Here is a 9292-nt window from a genome sequence, read left to right as displayed (position 1 = left end):
TAAAAAGCGTTGTCTTTTCTCAAATAAAAAACAAAAAATAATAAAAATTTAATTCACAAATTTTCAATATTATAAATCACTCAATATTTAATTTTTTTGAAAATTAAATCTAATATACAATATTTCAATATTATAAATCATTAAAATACAACAAAAATCATTCAAATATAACAAATAATCGAATTCTTCGTGTTCATCTCGGCCATGCGCTATGCTTTCTGCTTCAAACCGGAGTCGGCGAGCAGACCAACTCTCAGAATGCTAAATCCATTTGGAGGACTGGGAATGTGCTGAACAATAGCAGCAAACAAGAATAAAACCATGAGAAAAGTTTAACTTGATTGAGTTAGTAAGAACTTAAAAAAAACACTATAATACTCCTTTCAAAGTTTCACAACCACCGTGATCAATGTCTTCATAACTAAAGTGTGGAGTCAAATTTTTGCGAAAGAACAACAGCATCCCATTTCATGAATAATATATGCAACTTATCAATATTTATTTATCCTAACCTTATATTTAATCTCCTAAGCCATACAGAATGAAAAATCATATGAAACACATCAAAACATGTCTACTGGATGATTCAAAACCTGTCTACTGGCTGATTCAAAACAAGGCAGAGATTTCTCACGAGAGAAATACAGTAGTTTTGTCTGCATGTTTCTTAGAGGAAAGAAATACAAGATTCACTTTTATCAAAGAAATTATATATATGGAGCTGAATCGAATGCTACAAGCATAAACCATATGTTACCTCTCGGGCCTAGCAGAGGCTTCCTCCCTTCTTTGTGAGCAGTGAAGAGGAAAGAAATACAAGATTCACTTTTATCAAGGAAATATGTGTTCCTGCAGCCTAATCAGTGATACGCATTTAAGACTCACTCACCAGTAAGGGATAAACGGAGAAGGACCCATAACAAATATGTAGACCAAAGATGAAGGCAAAAAGGGAAGAGAACCCCCCAATAATTATACTGACCAAATAAACCAACAAAAAAGACAAACATAAGTAAATATGAAAAAAATTCAACCTTGAGCTGAGCCGATGATCACCACCAGCAATCCACATACTGAAAATGTGCTCCTCATCGTCCAAAAGCTCCAGCCTCTAATGAGGGAAGTCCTAGAAGCATTCAACTCATGAATTCACACACATCGAGCAAAAACAAAGATCTAAAATTGAGTATACCATCACCATCCTTATCGAAAAGGCTGAATGCCTCCTTGAACTCGGTGATCTGCTCCTTCGTAAACTTATCTGCCATTTGCTCCCTTGAAAAAGTTTCTCCTCTCAAAAACACAATTGCGGAGAAATTTAGATATTACAGGAAACAATTGGATACAACACATTCGAGTTAAACTCAAAAACATTATGTAACGCCCTGTTTTTATCTTAAATGAGTTTATTTGAGTTAATCAGAGATTACAGAGTTCTCGAGCCGGTTTTATTTTGATCAGGGTCCTTTTTGCAAAAATTGGATTTTTCAGGGACTAAAACGCAAATTGTGGATTTTATATATTATCTACTCTTAGAAATTGGTTGACAAAGTCTTCTTCATCCCCTCCAAGCCGTCTCCCTCCATTCTCACGCCTCCAAGCTTTTCCAAGCTTTGGGATTCCAGTCCGAGCACGATTCGGCCGTTGGAATTTATTTCTGAAGGCAGTTTAGCGATCACTGCAGCGAGAGCTCCGTTATATCGTAAGTTTTTCTACGATCGGATACATTCTAGTTTTTGGATGTTGTTAGAATTGTTTGATATTCGAGTATGTTGTTCTCTATAGAGTTCTGATCGTTTATTATCTGTCGGTTTTGAATTAGAGCGACGTTCGGATTTGTTATGATTTTTGGAAGCCATTTTCGAAAATGTGGATTTTGAGATTGATGGGTTTGCTTTGTTTTGGTTGTCTTAGAATTTTTATGAGGTTATATCACTACTGAACTGCTGTCTGCGTTGTCGGTTTGTTCAGTTATAGCCGTTATGCCGTCGGTTTGAGTTTTGGAGATTTGAACCGTTTTTGAAGTTGTTGAACTTGGCTTTTAAGTCGATCATGGTAATTGATCTTTGATTGTATCTGAACAGATTCGTTTGGAGTTGTCAAGCCTGTGTTAGCAGCATTGGTCGTCGAGAATTGGACGAAGAACGGTAAAGAGATTACCTTGAACCGTTGCCTTTGTTGTTGGATTGTTTAGTTGTTGATTAAACCTTTTGTTGTAGCTTATCCAGAGTTGGAACTACTGCATTGAAAGGTAAAAGCAGTCATCGTAGCGGGATAGCATACTCGGGACTGTTGTTTCTCGAGTTTCCCCTTTTTAAATCACATATTGCATTGATACTTGTTCTAGCACGTGGAACTTGTATTTGTTGATTGATTGAGTTTTTGTTATGTGGCTTATGTTTATGTTTCTGTTATGCATTCATCTTGAGCCTACTTTGATTTCAGCGGGCAGAACCGCCCTTTTTGTTAGACGTTTGGGAACGATGATTGAGTGGCCTACGTTGTAGTATTTCACCTAGTGCTAGCATACTCATTATGGTTTCTCAAAGTCTAGAGGAGTGGGATACGTGGCACCACCTCGATTGGAAGAGTCGGTGAGTCGTTACGTGATCTCATCCTCGGGATCCCAAAAGCAGAGCAATACTCCGGTGTTTATCAGAATCGATATCCTGGTTTTAAAGACATGCATATCATTAACTTCGACTTGAATATGTGGTTTGATAGCATGTTGTATATTCATTACTTGATATGTTGCTTTTACTGGGATTATCATTCTCACCGGTTATCCGGCTGTTTCTTTGTATTGTATGTGTACTTGGCAACAGGAAGGGCAGGATCAAGTCAGCATAGACCTGGTTAGCGTCCAGAGCAAGAGATAGAAGTGAGACTCGTTTAGAAGTCGAATCAGCATGTCAACCTAGTTATGTTTTGCGATCATGTTTAGTCATTCGAACTTCTCGTATATGTTTTGTAAGCAAGAAACGATGTAGGTGCTATTGAATTGAATGTTGCTCTTCCCTAAACCTTTCTTGTATTGTTATTGGAATGTCAAATACTCTTAATGCAAGTGTTTAGGTTTTGATTGAGTTTATTACAGTGCCTTAACCTTTCTGGGCGAGGGGACGGCGCGGGCGCGCGGCCTCTTTGCGAGGTATGAGCGCGGGCGCGCTTCCTTTGGCGCGGGCGCGCTGGGTTTTGCGGGGCGTAGGCGCGGGCGCGCTGATGTCAGCGCAGGCGCGCGAGCCTCCTTTAAAAATATATATATATATATATATATATATATATATATATTGGGTTTTCGATTACTTATCGCTTGTTGTCTGATATTAGTTGTTTAGAAACGAGGTCTCACATTAAGTGGTATCAGAGAAATATGATTCTTGGTCGAACTAGAGTGAGCGGGTAGATCGAGTCTGCGTGTATTGGCTCCTCGCATGTGTTTGAATTATTTTAACTATGTACTTAATTCCATGCGAGCATGCTTTATTATTGAGAATTATTGAATTACATGGTTATGTGATTTAATTTATAAAGCATGATCTACTTGAGATATAACTGTTTCTGTTACCGACTGGTATCCGTTATTCCAAGCGGTTGTAAGGGCACTGATTGTAGCGATTGAGATATCTCGTGTCCTAACCTTTGATTATCAGATGGGTCCTCGTCGAGTGATAAACAGAAACACACCGCCAGTTATCCCTGCGACTGAGCAAGCTAGCACTGAGGTTGATCAGTTGGATGCTTCAGCGACTCCTATGGAAACCTTGCTGAAGAGGTTTCAGTCGTTCAATCCGCCGTTGTTGATGGGTTCAGAAAATCCAGTTGACTGCGAGAGTTGGTTGGATGATATTGATCAGCTGTTCGATTCCATTGATTACACAGATGACCGCCGAATCAGGTTAGTAATTCATCAGCTGCGTGGTGGTGCTAAGAGCTGGTGGATCATGACAAAGAAAGCATTTGAGAGTAGAGGTACAGAGGTTACTTGGACTCTTTTTAAATCTGAGTTTTATAAGCGGTTTTTCCCTATCGCGTATCGTAAGGATAATGGAGCAGAGTTTGCAAATCTGAGGCAAGGGAATCTGAACATTGAAGAGTACGTGGCTAAGTTCGATAGTCTGTTGCGTTTTGCACCGCTAATTGCCGGAGATGAAGAAGCTAAGGCAGATGAGTTCATCAACGGGTTGAACCCCGATGTCTTCACATTGGTTAACACCAACAGGCCTAGCAACTTTGCGGATGCCATGAATTACGCAAAGGGAGCAGAAGCAGGCTTGTGGAGGCAAAGAGGTAACCAGGTAGCACCTCAGCAACAGAGACAGTATCAGAACCAACCACCTCAGTACCAGAATCAGCCACCTCAACATCAGAACCAGCAGCAGAGGTATGAAGGTGGTAGCAGTGGGGGAAACAGAAAGGACCAGTACAAAGCAAGAGGTAAACAGTTCAAGAGGCAAGGAAACAGTTCGTCCAGTTCCAGTGGTTCGAAGCAATTCGGTTCAGGACCGAGTTCTGGGTCGTCATCCTTGTACTGCAGCAAGTGTGGAGGAAGACACTCACCGGATCAGTGTGTGGGAGTCTTCGGCAATTGCAACACATGTCAGCAACCGGGACACTTCTCTAAGGTGTGCCCTCAACGTAATAGAGATAGAGCTCAGAGTGGGAGTTCGTCTAGACCTGCAGCTCAGCCGGAGAGGCAGTCGTCTGCAGTGCACTCTTTCCAACCTCAGCAACAGCAGAACAGACAGGGAGGTAGCTCTAGTGCAAATCAGCCTCCGAGACAGCAAGCACGAGTCTTTGCATTGACAGAGGATCAGGCTCAGGCAGCACCTGACGATGTCATAGCAGGTAACTGTTCGATTTTTGGTCATTCTGCTCATGTCTTGATAGATACAGGTGCTTCCCATTCCTTTATCTCTGAGAAATATGTGTTATTGCATGCTTTGCCAACTGAATTGTTTCCTACAGTAGTAGCTGTTACTTCACCTTTGGGTGGAGGAATTGTTTCTGTCCGACTAGTCAGGAACTGTGAACTTTGTTTCGAGGGGAATTTGTTAGAATTCGACTGTATTGTGCTTGGGTTGTCAGATTTTGATTGTATTGTCGGTATAGATGCTTTGACCAAGTACAGGGCAACAGTTGATTGTTTTCTGAAAGTTGTCAGGTTCAGACCTGAAATGGCAGACGAGTGGAAATTCTTTGGTAAGGGTTCTCGATCTAGAATTCCTTTGATTTCAGTGTTATCTATGACTCGTTTGTGACAGAGAGGTGCAGAAGGACTTTTGATTTATGCGGTTGATGTACTGAAGTCTAGCCCAGCTTTGGTTGACTTACCAGTGGTTAGAGATTTTGCTGATGTGTTTCCGGAAGATGTTCCTGGATTGCCACCCATTCGAGAGGTTGAATTCAGCATTGACTTAGTGCCAGGTACTCAACCTATTTCAAAAGCTCCTTATCGTATGGCACTTGTTGAATTGAGAGAGTTGAAGGAGCAGCTTGAGGATTTGATTGCCAAGGGATACATCAGACCTAGTGTATCGCCTTGGGGTGCTCCTGTTCTATTCGTTCGGAAGAAGGATGGTTCTATGCGGCTCTGTATCGACTACCGTCAATTGAATCAGGCTACAGTTAAGAACAGGTATCCTTTACCCCGAATAGATGACTTGTTTGATCAACTGCAGGGTTCTTCTGTCTACTCTAAGATTGATCTGAGGTCAGGTTATCATCAGTTGAGAGTGCAAGAGGAAGACGTTCCTAAGACCGCATTCAAAACGAGGTATGGTCATTTTGAGTTTATAGTCATGCCGTTCGGTTTGACTAACGCTCCAGCGGTTTTTATGGGTTTGATGAACCGTATCTTTCAGCGTTATTTAGATGAGTTCGTCATTATCTTTATCGATGATATTCTTATCTACTCGAAGAACCGTACCGACCATGCAGAGCACTTGAGGACCGTACTGCAGATTCTGCGAGTTGAGCAGTTGTTTGCCAAGCTGTCTAAGTGTGAATTCTGGTTAGATCGAGTTGTCTTTCTCGGTCATATCATTTCTGGAGATGGGATTTCTGTCGATCCCAGCAAGATTGAAGCAGTTATGAATTGGCCTAGACCTACTTCAGTGCCGGAGATCCGAAGCTTCATGGGTTTAGCTGGTTATTACCGTCGTTTCATCGAGGGTTTCTCGTCTATTGCCAAGACTATTACCCAGCTGACTCAGAAGAATGCGCCTTTTGTCTGGACTGCAGATTGTGAGGCTAGCTTTGTTGATCTGAAGAGGAGACAGACCAGTGCTCCAATTCTTTCTATTCCGAAGGGTACTGGAGGTTTCACAGTCTATTGTGATGCTTCTAACCAAGGCTTGGGTTGTGTTCTGATGCAGCATAAGCATGTGATAGCGTATGCATCGAGGCAGCTGAAACCGCACGAGACTCGTTATCCGGTTCATGATCTTGAACTAGCTGCAATCGTCTTTGCTCTGAAGATCTGGCGTCACTATCTTTATGGTGAGTCCTTCGAGATCTTTTCTAATCATAAGAGTCTTAAGTACTTGTTTTCTCAGGCAGAGCTGAATATGAGACAGAGAAGATGGTTAGATCTGTTGAAGGATTTCGATTGTGAAATCAAGTATTATCCGGGGAAGTCGAATGCAGTTGCAGATGCCTTGAGCCGAAAGCTATGTTCTTTATCTCTTACTACTATTGGTGTTTCTCAGTTGATCGATGATTGTTGCACTTCTGGTTTAGAGTTTGAAACAGATATGGAGACTATCAGAGTGTTTGCTATTCAAGCCGAACCGGAGTTGTTTGTTGCAATCAGAGAAGCACAGAAGTCTGAGCCGAGCATTCAGGTTTCAGTAGAGAAATTCAGATCTGGGCATCAGTCTGAATTCCAGGTTAGAGATGATGTACTGTATGTGAATAACCGTATTGTTGTGCCTGATATTTCGGATTTGAGGCAGCGTATTCTTTGAGAGGCTCATTGCAGTCGGTTTAGTATTCATCCTGGAGGTCGTAAGATGTACAACGATCTGAAGATTCAGTTTTGGTGGAAGAGAATGAAGAGCGACGTAGCGAGGTTTGTATCTCGGTGTTTGAATTGTCAGCAGGTGAAAGCAGAACGGAAGCGACCAGGAGGTCTGTTGCGCAGTCTATCTGTTCTTGAATGGAAGTGGGATCACATTTCCATGGATTTCGTCACGAAGCTACCACAATCCGTTCGAGGATACGATGCCATTTGGGTAGTGATCGACCGATTGACGAAGTCTGCGTGTTTTATTCCGTACAGGATGACGTATCGTCATGATCAGATGGCTGAGTTGTATGTTAGCAATGTTGTGAGACTGCATGGTGTGCCGAAGTCGATCGTTTCAGACAGAGATCCTAGATTCACTTCTCACTTCTGGCACAGTCTTCAGGGGGCACTTGGTACTCGATTGCACCTGAGTACAGCTTATCTTCCTCAGACCGATGGACAATCAGAGCGGACTATCCAGACGTTAGAGGATATGCTGCGAGCGGTAGTGCTAGACTTTGGCACTAGTTGGCAGGATTCTTTGCCTCTTGTCGAGTTTTCTTACAACAACAGCTTCCAAGCGAGTATCGGTATGGCGCCTTTTGAGGCTTTGTATGGTAAGAAGTGCCGATCTCCGTTGTTTTAGGATGATTTATCCGAGTCACCAGATTTGGAACCGGAGATGCTTAGAGATATGGCAGAGCAGGTTAAGATCATTCAGACCAGAATGAAGACATCTCAAGATAGACAGGCAAAGTATGCGAATGTCAGGCGTAGACCTCTGAGTTTTGATCAGGGAGACCGAGTCTTTCTGAATATTTCACCTTTCAGAGGCACTGTCAGATTCGGTAAGAGAGGGAAGTTATCTCCGAGATTCATCGGGCCGTACGAGATTCTCGAGAAGATAGGAGATCTTGCCTACAGACTTGCACTTCCTCCGTCTTTATCTGGTATTCACGAAACTTTTCACGTCTCTATGCTGCGAAAGTATCATCCAGATTCTTCTCATATCCTTCAGCCTGACGAAGCCGAGTTAGACGAGACCCTGAGCTATTTTGAACGACCGATTCAGATCCTTGATCGGAAAGAAAAGCAACTCAGAACCAAGTTGATTCCGTTGGTGAAAGTGCAGTGGAGCCGTCACGGCGTCGAGGAAGAGACTTGGGAGACAGAATCTGACATGAGACAGCGATTTTCGGAGCTGTTCGGATGACGTGAGTTCTTCTTACTGTCTTTAGTTCTTTATTCTATCTTATGAGTTGTGGTTCTCGTTGATTTCGAGGACGAAATCTCTTCTTAGTGGGGGAGAATTGTAACGCCCTGTTTTTATCTTAAATGAGTTTATTTGAGTTAATCAGAGATTACAGAGTTCTCGAGCCGGTTTTATTTTGATCAGGGTCCTTTTTACAAAAATTGGATTTTTCAGGGACTAAAACGCAAATTGTGGATTTTATATATTATCTACTCTTAGAAATTGGTTGACAAAGTCTTCTTCATCCCCTCCAAGCCGTCTCCCTCCATTCTCATGCCTCCAAGCTTTTCCAAGCTTTGGGATTCCAGTCCGAGCACGATCCGGCCGTTGGAATTTATTTCTGAAGGCAGTTTAGCGATCACTGCAGCGAGAGCTCCGTTATATCGTAAGTTTTTCTACGATCGGATACATTCTAGTTTTTGGATGTTGTTAGAATCATTTGAGATTCGAGTATGTTGTTCTCTACAGAGTTTTGATCGTTTATTATCTGTCGGTTTTGAATTAGAGCGACGTTCGGATTTGTTATGATTTTTGGAAGCCATTTTAGAAAATGTGGATTTTGAGATTGATTGGTTTGCTTTGTTTTGGTTGTCTTAGAATTTTTATTAGGTTATATCGCTATTGAACTGCTGTCTGCGTTGTCGGTTTGTTCAGTTATAGCCGTTATGCCGTCGGTTTGAGTTTTGGAGATTTGAACCGTTTTGAAGTTGTTGAACTTGGCTTGTAAGTCGATCATGGTAATTGATCTTTGATTGTATCTGAACAGATTCGTTTGGAGTTGTCAAGCCTGTGTTAGCAGCATTGGTCGTCGAGAATTGGACGAAGAACGGTAAAGAGATTACCTTAGCTTGAACCGTTGCCTTTGTTGTTGGATTGTTTAGTTGTTGATTAAACCTTTTGTTGTAGCTTATCCAGAGTTGGAACTACTGCATTGAAAGGTAAAAGCAGTCATCGTAGCGGGATAGCATACTCGGGACTGTTGGTTCTCGAGTTTCCCCTTTTTAAATCACATATTGCATTGATACTTGTTC

Source organism: Henckelia pumila, chromosome 4, assembly GCF_033568475.1.
Source record: "Henckelia pumila isolate YLH828 chromosome 4, ASM3356847v2, whole genome shotgun sequence".
Taxonomy (NCBI): domain Eukaryota; kingdom Viridiplantae; phylum Streptophyta; class Magnoliopsida; order Lamiales; family Gesneriaceae; genus Henckelia; species Henckelia pumila.
The sequence above is the reverse complement of the archived record's forward strand: the minus strand, read 5'-3'. Positions refer to the sequence as shown.